General features: G+C 40.6%; 1 protein-coding gene across 1 annotated transcript in view; it reads left to right on the forward strand.

Moving 5' to 3' along the window:
- Positions 1-3,222: 3,222 nt before the first annotated feature.
- Positions 3,223-14,433, forward strand: part of CD36 (CD36 molecule (CD36 blood group)) — a 110,223-nt gene continuing 99,012 nt past the window's right edge. Inside the window, exon 1 of the mRNA XM_089524617.1 lies at positions 3,223-3,295. The gene's annotated coding sequence lies outside the window, so the exon portion shown is untranslated. The remainder of the gene's footprint in view (positions 3,296-14,433) is intronic.

Consider the following 14,433-nt stretch of genomic DNA (forward strand, 5'->3'; position numbering starts at 1 on the left):
ACTTAAGAGTAATCACTACTGGACAGAGAGGCACTTTCAAGTAAACCTGCATTGGCTTTAGAGATGTGATGAATAAACAATCCAGTACTATGTGTATTAGACCACAGCAAAGCTCTCTGTTTATCAGGATGTCCAATCATTGCACTCCAATGTTCCAAGAGAAACAGCTTGTTCGCTTTTGTTTGTGTACTACAGTGAATACCGTGCCAATGTTTTCCGGAGTTCCTGAACTATGACACACATACATGGTAGAGTCTGCCTTTGTTCTGGAAAACATGATGGTTGTTTCTTCAGCACCCATCCAGAAGGTATTCATATTACAATAGCACAAGCGATTAAGATGAAGTAATTGCTCAACCATTGTTATGGCTTCCTTCAGAGTAAATACCTACACGCATCTACATCTAAAAAAAGTTGCTAACAAACAAACGCTTCTGCAAGAAGCAGATGGGTGATCTCTGCTGCTTACCCTAAAACAAAATGGACTATGATACCATCATAACGGGAGCCACTGGTTAGAGTGACTGTGCTTGGGAGATCTAGGTTCAAATCCTAACCAACCTAAGAAACTCATTGTGTGACCATAGAGCAGTCATTCTCATTTATCCTGCTCAGTGTCATGGGTTGTTGTGAGAATAAAGTGGGAACAAGAAGAGGAAGATAACTGTATCAAATGGTAAATATACCCCCTGAGTCCTACAATTCGGGGTTATTTATTGCATTAGCCAATATTTCATGGAGCAGTATGCTATCTAACCTTCCTCCTGACATGCTATTTTTCTGCATGCAAGAATTGTTGATTTCATGGAAAACCATTCACACATGCTAATCTACTAATCCACACAACACTCTAGGGAGATACAGTCTAGACACACACAAAAGAACATTTCATCATAGAACGCACTTTTTCTCACACACTGCTAATGAATAAACTTTATTCTGGACTCTGCAAATCAAGGCATTCCCCATCACTTAAAGAATATAACTATGGTTTATTAAACCCAGTTCCAGAATGTGATCCAATGGCTGAGTCTGGTCATTGAGAAATCCACTGATATAATCACTAACACAGATCATAAGTTGTTATCTGGTCTGTGATGTTTGATAATGATGACCAATTTCCTCAGATGGGATTTGTTCCCACAGACACAAGTCAGATAGACAGGAAGTGGAATTGACCTATCTCCAAAATTTTAATCCAGTGCTCAAACCACTACACTACTCTGGCTCTTAATACCCTGGTAGAAAGGCAGCATATTAATGAAGTAAATACAGCGCGCCCGCGCCATACGCGGGTGTGCCATACGCGGCCTTGAGCATACGCGCTCAAGCCGCGGGGCGCGCGCGGGGCGGAAGGGGCGGCGCGTCCCATTCAATTGAATGGGTGAGCACGCCTGTTGCGCCCCACGCGCCGCCGCGCACGAGCCCCATTGTTTCCAATGGGGCTCGAGCATAGGCGGAATTCGCCTTACGTGGAGGGATCCAGAATGGATCCCCCGCGTAAGGCGAGGACGGACTGTGTATAAATGACACGAAATGAAATAAATATATAAATAATGAAATAAGTACGTATTTGTATTAAGACACATTCTTTGTACCACACTGAAATGTTTTTCTGCCACAGTTTTTATTGTTCCTGCTAGGGCTGCATCTCCATGGCAGAAATAATGCAGTTTGACACTGCTTTAGTTGCCATGGATCAATGCTATGGAATTCTAGGGTTTGTAATTTTGTGAGATAGTCTTCTCTGTCAGAGAGATCTGGTGTTACAACAAACTACAAATTCTGGGATTCCATAACACTGAATCATGACAGTTAAAATGATGTCAAACTGCATTATTTCTGCAGTGCAGATGCAGTCTATATGTTAGATACAGATTGCTACTATGTGGCCAATGTATTTATGTCTATGCAACTGATCTACACCATGGGGACCAGGTATACTGGTTTGAAATTTGGATTAGTACTCTGGAAGCCAGGGCTCGGTGATGGAAATCCATTGGGTGACCTTGGCCAAGTCACACTCTCTCAGCCTCAGAAAAACGCAAAAGCAAACGCCCTCTGAACAAATCTTGACAAGAAACCCCCATGATGGGTTTGGCTTAGGGTCGCCATAAGTCAGAAACAACTTGAAGGCATACAACAAGAACCAAAGACACACTAATGGGGCCACTCAGGCAGTACAACATCTACAAGACAGGATGTCCACAGATCAAATATCACTTCTGCTGTCAAATACAGTAGGTGATGACCTTAGGCAAGCCACTCTCTCTCTCAACTTCAGTCACCGCACATGAAGTCATAAGGGGGATATGATACTAACTTCCCCCACAACATTGTTCTTAAGGACTACAATGAGAGAACACGTGCGAAATCCTGAAGACATTTCAAAACACTATTTAAGGACTCAGTAATTGTTCTCATTCCCTATGTGCAGGTTTCTGCTAGCAGGCTCCATGTTGCAATAATCCAGGGATTTTGTCAAAATGTAACACCCACCCCTTTTCCCGAGGCCAGCATTGGAAAAACATTTTAATCAAATGTTTCGCTCGTCTTTGGATAATAGGAGCACAACAGCAACTCCTTAAATACCCATATATAGGGTGGAACGTAAAAGTGACCAAACATAAAGTGTTCAGAGCTAATAGCCAACTAATGCTTTATCAGCTTTCTACCATGTTCACATGACTGCCATTGGGAAAGATTTCCTTCCAGCACACTCTCTTAAAGGTGGACCATGCTACAGCCACTGAAATTGCTTCTGCACCCTACCTACTAAAGGTGCAGGAACCCTTCCTTCATTTCCATCTGACCATAGCAACTGGTGTAGTGGTCTGAGTATAGGACAAGGAGTCTAGGAGACAAGAATTCAAATCCTGGCTTGGCCATGGATATCTACTGGGTGATCTTGAGCAAGTCACACTCTCTCAGCCTCAGAGGATGGCAGTGGTAAACCCACTCTAAAGAAACCTGCCAATAAAACCCAATAATAGGGTCACCATAAGTTGGAAACAGCTTGAAGGCAACCAACAACAACATAGCAACTGAATGGCTGTGTGGGGAGAAGTTGCTGCAGAGTTAGCTCTTTATGTAAATTCCTATCAAATGTGTCTGTGTGCTTCAGTATTAGCATGTGACCCAGCTGGAGGAAATTAAGGAGCTGATTCACTGATTCTTAAGTCACTGGAAACTACCTTAGGTACTTTTTGGTGTGTGGAAGGAGTGAGTATGGGCTCTGTTGTCTGTACGACTGGAAATATATGAATGCTGTCTTGAGTAACAGGCTTGAAGAAAGGTAGGTGCAAATTGACAAACATAAGGCTATTGATGTAAAATGGTAGGCTCTGTAGGAATGAGATACAAAACAAATTGTAAAATACTTTATGAAAAGCTTCTGTTTTTATTATGTTTATATTCTTTTTGTAATGCTAAAGCATTTATGTTAGAAGTGAAATTCTTCAGTGTCAAAAGGTCAGTGAAATATGTTTGCCTCAAATTCTCCACTCTATTTATGGGCAGTGGCATGTTACATATCCCCCAGGAGATTGAGAAATGTTCTAGTGTCAGCCCTTAGCTTTTGTGTGGTTGCTGGCCCCCTCCCCATTTCCTGCTTCAGGAAGGTGATATGAGTGCTTTGCTAGAGATTAAAGCTGGTTCTTGCAATAGTTTGGGGGGGAAATAATAAAATTGAAACTTGGTGGTATTATCAAATGGCTGGAAGGAGGCTCATGGTATTTGCTGAAAGATGCTTAAACTGTGCAGAGTGAATTTACTTCCAGCCACATAGGGCTTCAAATGAATGGAAACTATAGGACTGGGCCTGAAGGACAGTGCAGACTTGAGAAACAGAAACTGCTGAAAAACTCAAGTATTCCCTCTTTTTGTCAGTTCTTTGTTCTCCATTGCTTTCTGTTCATATGCTTGTATAGTTACATCTGCACACAGGGTTTGCTACTTTGAATCTGCCAGTTGAACCTGCCTGGGACAAACTTCAAAGGCTTTTGTGCACAAAGCCATTTTAGAATGTCTGTGTTCGTAGCTCATGCATCTTGAGATCAGAAGAATTCAGATGTGGGGTATCTTCTGCACCCTTGGTGGTTGGGTGGAAGCAGCACTCAAGGCTGTAGGTCTTCAATATCTTGCTTTCTGTTGAGTTACAGCCTCCTATGCAGGCTGACTGCCAGCTGTGCTGCTGCTGCTAACATCGTGGCAGTAGGAGTAAAACTGCTGCATTATGTCAACTGCCAATTAAAAGCTCTTGTGAAATTCATCTGGCACAGTAGAGTGTCCGGATGCGCTAGTAACCAATGTGATTAAAGATTATATTCATATGACTGAGAAAACATGGGAAGATGTCTTGTCTTTGTGGTTACACCTCCCCTGATCCTGAGTCATGGTTAACCATGCTAAGCTAGTGAAAGACTGTAACTAGAATAGCAAGAGGAACGAAGCCAGGAGCGTTTTATAACTGCAATAGTAAGCAAAAAAGGGAACTGAAAGGATGCAATTCAAGTTTTAAACTCATGAGCTGGAGTCATTCTTATTTTTTATATGTCTCTTTGATCCTATGTTTTGTGTGTATGTGCACTTTCATTCAGTGACTTCTGCCCCTGCAAAGAGAGCATCTGTAAAAATGTCACTCGTTGTCCTACTGCTTATTATTTATAAGCTGTTATTATTTACACAGTGTCATAAGTTTACATTTATTGAAGGTTATAGGAATTTACAGGGAGCTAATAGCCCTTCCATTAGGCAGTAAGGCAGCTGCCTTAGGCAGCGGATTTGGGTGCCAGGAAAGGGCAGGCAATAGTTATTAACTTAATGGTTGTATTTGCAGGGTTTTCTGCCCTGTGTGCTGAAATTGTCTTGCTTTGGGTAATATGTACGCACTTTTGACTTTGGGCCTGGCTTTGGGTGCTATCCCTCAGAATGGATTGTCCATAGTAATAATATGTATGAGGGTGAGGCAAGCCAGCCCAGTGTGATCTGGGAGCCTGGTGTGTGTGTTGCTAAAGATGCCTGGACCAAGGAAAGGCAGGGAGAGGAGCAAGGATCAGAGTTGCTTTAAGAAACCACAGAACACAGCAGGAAAAGAGATTACAGCTCAATATTAGGAAGAACTTTCTGACAAGAGAGAGCTGTTTGACACTCCCTTGGAGAGTGGTGGAGTCTCCTTTTTTGAAGTTTTTAAACAGAGGCTGGATGGGCATCTGTCAGGAGTTCTTTGACTGTGTATTCCTACATAGCAGGGAGTTGGAATGGATGGCCCTTGTGGTCTCTTCCAACTCTATGATTCTATGAAGGACTGAGAAGAGAAAGAAATTAGCAGGAGGAGTAAAAGTGTCCAACAAGGATGCTGCCTCCTCATACGGCAATGTTGTTGCACCATCTCCTCTCCTCAACCTCTTCAGCCCATTGTGGATGGGTTGCAAAAATGCTGCCACTGTCTCCTTCACTTGCATGGGAGTGTGGGATACTGCTGTGGCTGCTGACTCTTATTTATGAGACATGGGGGGGGGAGCACATAATATGGGGCACCTCTCTCCGTGCTTCAGGTGGAATCTGAGTTTGAGCTGTGTCTGTTTAGGATACCACAAAATATATGTCTCTGAAACCCGGTGTTGTGACTCAAGAGATCTACATTTATGTAGTCTAATTGCACACATGTTATGGGCCCTGGTTTTGGCTTATGTAGACCTCCTTGGGCTTCATAGCTAAGAAAAAGGTGACAATGATGTCCTCTGTCTGAATACCCATTCTTACCAATATTGTTTGTGTGTAATCTTTGAGACATAGGTAGCTGTACTATAACTATGTAATTATTTTTTCTTTGTGGTTTGACATGATTCAGCATCTTAGTCGGCTTCAGAAGAAACCAACAAAAATGATTTCACCCTGCAGCACCATACTTGCTCTTCAAAATGTTTTTGAAGAGACTCAAGACTAAGCATATCTGAGAGATGGGTTTCATCTTTTAGAAACATGGAGTTGGAAAGGGCCTCGTGGGCTGTCTAGTGAAACCCTCTCTCAATGCAGGATCTCCAGCTAAAGCATCAACAGCAGGTAGCTGTCCAGTCTCTTTTTGAAGTTGTCCAGAGAAGGGGACCCCATCACTTCTCTAGGCTGTTAGTTCAATTGTGGAACCACTCTTGTTGTCAAGATGTTCATTCTAGTGTTTAATCAAAATTTATGCTTCTGAAACTTAAAACCATTACACCTGGTTTTACCTTCTGGGGTGTCCTCTGTGTGAGGACCTCTTGAGATATTTAAATAATGCAATCAGGTAAACCTTCAGTCTTCTCTTCACCAAGCTGAACATGCCCGGCTCCTTCAATCATCCCTCTTACATTTTATTCTCCCTACCTCTTTATCATCTTTCTTTGAACCCATTCCAACTTGTCTATACCATTTTTAAAGTGAGCTGCCCAGAACTGAAGGCAGTATCCCAGATGAGGTCTGACCAGTGCAGAATATAGTGGGACTATTACTTTCCTTGACCTGGAAAAACTGCTATAACACTCACTGTTCTATGTTAACATTCTATTAATGCTAAAATGGCATTTGTCTTTTTTGATGCCTCATCACACTGTTGGCCCATGTTCAACTTATGATCAACAATAATCCCATGGTCCTTTTCACATGTAGTACTCCCGAGCCATGTATCCCCAATTCTATACCTGTTCATTTGGTTTTTGTGGCTTAAATGTAAAATTTTGCATTTGACTCTGTTGAATGTCATTTTATTCATTTCTGTCAACTTTTCTACTTTATCAAGGTCCTTTTGAATTCTTATCTTCCAACGTGCTAGCCCTGCTCAGTTTTGTATCTTGTGCAAACCTGTTAAGGATTCCCTCCACCCACCACTGATAAAAATTTTGAAGAATAATGGCCCTAGGACAGAACTCTGAGGCACTTCCCCTGAGATAATTTCCAGTTTGAAGCACAGTTCTTTGAGCATAGTTTCCCAACCAATTATGGATCCATCTGATGGTGTTTCCATCTATTCCATATTTAAACAGTTTGTTAATCAAAATATTCTGGGGGACCTCATAATATACTTTGATGAAATATAGATAAAACTCATCCACAGCATTCACACCATCTATTAAACTAGGGGCCACACACACACACACAATTAGTTCAGCTGGATTTATTCTTGACAAACTCATGCTGACTCGTAATAATCATTGCATTGTAATCAAGATAGTTGCAGACAGATTTATGTATAATCTGTTCTAATAATTTTCCTGGTATTGAAGTCAGGTTGACTGGCCTGGAGTTTCTTGGCTCTTCTCTTTTGACTTTTTTTTTAAAAAGAGGAACAATGTTTGCTCATACCCAGTCTTCTGTCACATCCCCCATTCCCCAAGATTTTTCAGAAATGATGCTAAATAGTTCTGGGAGCATGTCAGCAAGTACCTACTCTGAGATGCAGTTAATCTGGCCCTGAAGATTTGAACTCATTAGGTTAACTAGGTGATTCTTGAGTAATTTCTTATCAAGCTTGATTTACAGTCCAGATTTCTTGCCAAAGTTTCTGCTGATGCATGGAAGAACACAGTTCACTTTTGGGGGGAAATCTGAAGCACAATAGGTATTGAACAGTCCTGCCTTCTTCTTGTGCACTGTTAACATTTTACCAGCTTTACTGAGCAGTGGCCTGACCATTTTCCTGATCATTATTTTGTTTCTGTATTCGGGGGGGGGGGGGGGGGGACCAAACTTCTTGTTGCTTCTTGCTTTCCTAGCCAGTCGGAGTTTATTTTGAGCTTCACTTTTCCTTATACTATTTGTGAAAGATTAGGCTACACATTTATATTTTTCCATAGTGATTTGTCCTTTCTTCCATTCTTTATGCATGATCCCCCCACCTTTTTCCTCTCATCTCAAATTTATAGCCACATCGGCTTTTTCAGATGTTTCCCATTTTTCTGTTTCCATGAATTTATTAGTGATTGTGCGTTTAGTAATTCCCTTTTTATAAAACCCCACCCATCCTAGGTGTCTTTTTTCTTTGGCATCTCTAGCCATAGGATTCTGCCTAGTACAGTGCACCCACATCATACCTGGACGCACCATACGTGGCTTTCAGCATACGCTGCCAGGGAGCCCATGGACGTGCGTGGGGTGCAAGGGGCGGCACGTCCCATTAAGAGTAATAGGACACATGTGCCCCCGCACACCGCACCATGCACGAGCTCAATTATTTTCAATGAGGCTTGAGCATACGTGTTTTTTTAACATGGGGGGATCCAGAACAGATCCTCCGTGTAAAAAAAGGGTGCACTGTATTTCCCTGAGCTTAATAAAATCAGTTTTCCAAAAATCCAAGATTTATTTTTGACTTTTTCTCTTTTTTGGCCTGCCCCACAAGCAAGAATTCTAGCATTACATAGTCACTTCCCCATAAGATACCAACTGCTTTGGTTGCAGTGACCAACTCTACCCTATTGGAATCATTCCCTCTCACATATCCTTGCAATAGTGCAAATGGGGTCTCATGTTCTCTTTCACACTCCTCCCTAACCCTGCTTCTCTGCCCTATGCCCTACCGAGTATATCTTTCAGGTTTTATAATTTTTTAAATTTTTAAATTTTATTTTTGATGCAATTCCAGAGTAAAAATAAATTAAAAGGCCCCATTCCCACTTACAGATAAATTGGTGTGTGATCCAAATGATGGATCAGTTTGACAGCAGAGCATGGTTCCCACTACATTTTCCCCAATCGCATTTTTCCCTCCAAAATAATCCACTTGTGGTTTCCATTCACCAATGAATTGATTCAAAATGATTCCGTTCCAGCCAGCCAAAGGGGAAATTTGAATTGATTCTGATCTACGTGTGGTTCACACTTGCACAGATTCGATTTATTGAAAAAGAAGCTGAAAAAATCAGTGTCAAAAAGACATGAGTTAAATGGGTCTAGCACAAGACCCCCCTCTCAGAATTGCTTCAGCCATTCGGGTTAAGTGGGAACCAAGGTTGTTTGAACCAGTTCAAACAGATTCACAATCCAGTTTAAAAGGGAGTGAGAATGAGGCCTTAAGAAAGTTTACAAGGGGGAAAGCCTGCCTGGAAAAGTGCGACACTGCCCAGAAGGAGAGACTGACACCACGTGACTGTCCAATCCCAGAAATATCATGCAAAGAACTCATCACACCTAGGGACTAATGTGACAGCCATACATAAGGGGGGGGGGCTTATTGATGGGTCTTCCCATCAATGACAAGACACACTGTAACCACACCTGTACAGTAAGGCAGTGATGAAATGGAGATGGCATTGTGCAGTACGTATCACCATAGGTGCTGTTTTTGAACTTTAAAAATGGTTTAAAAACTGTTTGTGCTAAAGTCAGTGTGGCGTAGTAATTTGAGTGTTGGACTATGATTCTGGAGACCATGGTCCAATTCCTGGCTCAGCTATGAAACCCACTGGTTAACTCTGGGCAAGATACATACACTCAGCCTCAGAGGAAGGCAAAGGAAAACCTTTTCTGAACAAATCTTGCCAAGAAAACCGCATGATAGGTTTGCTTTAGGATCACCATAAGTTGGAAAGGACTTGAAGGCACACAACAGCAACAAAGTTATCACTCTCACTACAGATATCAGAATAATTGAAACCTCCCACAACTACTAGTTCTGGCATCTTGCAAAATTCTGAGATTTGTTTCTGAAAAGCATCATCCACCACCTTGTCTTGGTAGGTTGTAGTAAATAGCTACTACATTGTTGCTTTTAACTTTTCCCCCATTTATGTTTATCCAAATGCTCTCTTCTGGTCCTGTCTGATCACTCACACCCGAGTGGATCTTTATAGGTTGCTGAGGCATTTCTGGTGCCATTTCTGAGCACTTGGGAGAAAAAAAAAAGGGTATAAACAAGTTTTTAATGGAAATGAATCCCAAACCCAGACCTGCACAGAGAACTAATATAGGAAATTGCATTTATTTCTCCATGTTTACATTACTGTTAATGAGTAAGCTGACCACACGGATTGATTTGAATGAAAAATAATGTGTGTGAGGTGACCATCTTCTCTATGGTTTGTTTACAAAAGCAGCCTCAGTTTAAATAATTTTAAATATGTTTGTGTTATAGTTATTAAGTCAGCTTTGACCTATGGTGACTCCATGAGCTCTAGTCATCAACAGCCCTGCTTACATTTTGTGAACTCAGAGACACACCTTATATGTTGTGCAGCATCAAACTTTTTTGACATCTGGAAATGCAATGTGAGTTTACAACAGCGTTAAGGATTAATATTTTCCAGCAGGTCTATCCAGATGGTTTTTCAATCTTGAGTTTTAAAAATATTAATTGATTGTTTTAATATGAATTCTTCTTATCCGGTGTTAATGCTCTTTTAACTCATTATATTTTCCATGTTTTAACTGGGTTATATATTGCTTTGTTGCTGTGTTTCAGTCTGTTGTTCCCCACCTTGATCCATAGGGGAGAAACAGGCAAGAAGTGTTGTTGTTGATCATCTGAAAGATTGCATTATTATATATGAATCTTCCTATGGCCAGACTTTGATACCTTCAAGGGAGGCTCATGTCTTGGTTCTCCATGAGCCTTATATAGAGATTGGATGGTGACCAAAGAAAACTTTTTGTAGCCTCCCCAGTATTTTGGGGACACTCTATGAAGTAAGGTTAGGCTGGTCTTACTCTCTTGGCCTTTCAGCAGGTAAAAAACTATTTATTTGTGTAGGTCTTTAGCATTTGTTGTGTGACACTCGTTCAGAGGTTTTATCTCTTTTTACTGCAGTGTTTCTCCTGCACTTTTGACCTGTTCTAATTATACTTCTGTTTTACTTGAATGTTGTTAACTATTTGAGGTGTTGTCTTTGGCAGACAGGATGACCTTTGTGGCCTCTTCCAACTCTATGATTCTATGGAACCATCAATCCCTCAGAGTTTGAACATGCCAAAAGCCATTTAGGAGAGTGTGAGAACTTTCTCTTGCTCTCGTTCTCTGAAAAAGTTGTCTTGCCTTCTGATGTGGAATGGAAACGTGGTGTGGGAGGTGGGCAATGCTCAAATTTCAGCTTTTCCATGCTGAAATCCAGGTACTGTGGAACAGGTTGGGCAATGCTCAAATTCTGAGCCAAGTTAGACCAGTTCTTGTGCTTCCCAAAGTGAAGCAAGCCAGGCCCAAAACTGAATCCCTGCTGGAGCTTTGTGTGAAATTAGGAAAGAGAATCAAATAATCAATCCCCTTAGTAACCTCCCATGCAGGGATCTCTTGATGTGGAAAAAATGAAATAGCAATTGATCCTTCTTATTTTCTGAAGCAACTGAGTCGGCACTTCAAAGATACACTTCAGGATTAGGAAGAGACACACAATGTGACAGTGCCTTCCTGAATCATAATAGGTTTTAATTTACTTCTACCATATGTGTTCCCAATTTCCAGTGGGAACATAATGTTCTTTTATGACACCTCGAGGACTGAGTTGATCAGCTTGTTTTGTATGCTAAGTCGAAAATGGCCTACTGCCTCACCAAAGAACCTGAAATAGGAAACCTGCCTCTCTGCTTATATGCTCATGTTATAATCCATTGGGAGCTATTAAGAGTGCCAAATGAATTCCTTGATGAAATTGTTGAGAAGAAAGCTTCTTAAGTGGATTCAGTCTTGTCTACAGCAACGATCTGACAGCCAGATGCTTGTCCCCTAATCTTGCATGGAGAATGTAGGGTACACCCAGATGATGATGATATCTTAAGCTTCCGTGCCAAGCATTTCTAGTACCTAAGTAATTCACTGCTTTATATTAGATCAGGTCACATCACACAACACACTCCTAAGATTCAGTTGACTCTGATGAAAAAAAGAGAGAGCAGCTTTAGCTATTCTTCATGACCTTCAATATATTAGAACTATTAGTGTTGTTGGAATGATACTAATTATATGCATTGGAGTCACTAGGGGTGGTGGGGGTGCAGATCGCACCAGGTGACACCCTAAGGTAGGTGACACCATTGCTCCTCAAATATCTGTACTTTGGCAGAAACAGGCTGTAGCATTTGCCTGCATCTCTTTAAAATGCAGAAGAGATGGTGTTAGTGGGGTGAGGGTGAAAAGAAGGGAGAGGCCCCATGTTTTTTAAAGTTAAAATTTAAAATTTCAATATTTAATTTTTTAAAAAAATTGTTTAAAATATTACATTTTATCAAATTTCATTTTAATCGATTTTAATCACATGAAACTATGTATATGTAAACACATTTGTTCTGTGCATATGATATTGTAACTTAAAGGTATAATTTCAATTTTGCCAGTTGTTTGTCATTAGATTCAGTGATATACAGGACTTATAATTTATGAGTGACATCAGTACAAAAGTTTTTTTTTTTTTTTTACTAAGGATTCTGTATGATTGTAGTATGGGAAGAGGTCAGTGGGGGGAAGGTGACACCACGGGTCACCGCACTGGGTGACATCCACCTTAGGGCTGCCATTGATTATATGTTGGTTTTGTTGTGTGCCTTCAAGTTGTTTATCCCCATTTCTTATTTACAAAGGGAAAGGGTCCAGGTAGGCCAGAAGACAGTTCAGGGGAGCAGGTGAAACAGAAGGTCAAACTCAATATCCCAGAATGTAAGGAATTTTTCATGAGCATATCATGTTTTCAGCTCCATGGTAAGGCAGTTTTGTTGCTGAAGCCACATGCTTCTGATTGCAAAGTGATGTGTTGTTCTTTGCCACTCCTGTCTGTATATCATATTAAGACCCCCTGTTCTATTTATTGCTTTCTACCATAGTTGCTTGTTCATTCCAACACTTCCTAAAGGGATAGCCATGTTCAGGCTATTCCAGAAAAAAAAAATCAACAACTACTGGGCTCTTGGGGTACCTTTAAAATGAATTTGATTTATTTTAGTATGAGGTTTTATGGATTATAATTTGCTTTTTCAGGAGCATTGTAATTATAGAGCCATTGCAGAAATCTCTTCTGAAATATGTTGGCTTCATTGCTGCAGCCATGGGAAAGAAGAGTCAGTTGGCAGCAAAATGAAGGATATATTTCATTAGGTGTCCACACAGCTAGGTACATGTTGAGGGAAACAAATTGTGACTTAAATTAGTACCTGTAGTTGGAAGTAGCACACTACAAGTATTGACATTAACATGAAACAGATTGCTTCTTGGGGTAAAAAGTAAAAATGGAACACGTTACTTCTTAGACTACAAAAGGAGCAATGATGTTACTTTTTCAGATAATGTATCTGTATTTTTATTTCAATTAAATTAAAAACAATTTGCAAGTATACACAACATTAACTTACATACATATGATTTATCTATGCAACTATAAGGCATTTCTATGGGTGCTGATTATTCATTTATGTACTGCTTGCCAATAATGGTGATGATTAATGGTGGTATGACTGGCAGATCACCCTTTGCATTTTCATAGCATGAGCAAAGATATTGCTTCACCAGCCATAGAGTGTGGGTTATCAGTAAACAAACAAAAACAATTTCATTTATATACTGTTTCATGCTGAACTAACAGTCTCTAAGTGGTTTACAATCTGGGTACTCATTTTAGTGACCTGAGTCAAGCTTGAGCCCTTTCGCTGGTATTGAACTCACAACCTTATGGTTTTGAGTGAGTGGCTGCAATACACGCATTTAACCACTGTTCCACCAGGGCTCTGAAGATGAAGAAGATCTAACCTAGGCTAGATTTAACAGTCTTCCAAATGACTTTGAAAAATAATCTGATGCCTACTAATACTGAGGGTTGGGGCGGGGGAGCTTTGAAAGGTAACATTTACTCATTATTTTTCAAAATGTTAACCTCCAGGGGAGTCATCTAATTTTTGTCCACTAAAGATAACATCAGTTGTTGTTGTTGTTAACTGCCCTCTAGTCAATCTCAACCCATGGTGACCCTGTGGATGAGACATCTTCAAGACTCCCTGTAATCCACTGTTCTGCTTAGTTCTTATAAACTCAAACCCATGACCTCCTTAACAGAGTCCATGCTGCCTTCCTCTCTTTGTACTTCTCTCCACCTTTCCCAACATCATTGTTTTTTCTAATGAATCCTCTCTTCGTATGACATGTCCAAAATACAACAGCCTAAGTTTTGTCATTTTGGCTTCCAGGGACATTTCTTGCTTGATCTGCTCTAGGACCTATTTGTTTGGTTTTTTTGGCTGTCCATGGAAGCCTCAGCACTCTTCTCCAGCACCACATCTCAAATGCATTGATTGTCTTCCTCTCTTGTTTCTTAGCTGTCCAGCTCTCACACCCATTCATAGTAATAGGAAATACAATGGATTGTATATTCTAATTTTTGTGCTCAGTTGTATATCTTTGCATTTTAGGATCTTTTCTAGTTTTTACATAGCTGCCCTCCCATTCTTAATCTTTGGATTTTCTGGTTTGCCTTAGGGTTCGCATAAATC

Source organism: Sceloporus occidentalis, unplaced genomic scaffold, assembly GCF_023333645.1.
Source record: "Sceloporus occidentalis isolate IW3139 unplaced genomic scaffold, rSceOcc1.0.p SCAF_5, whole genome shotgun sequence".
NCBI lineage: Eukaryota > Metazoa > Chordata > Lepidosauria > Squamata > Phrynosomatidae > Sceloporus > Sceloporus occidentalis.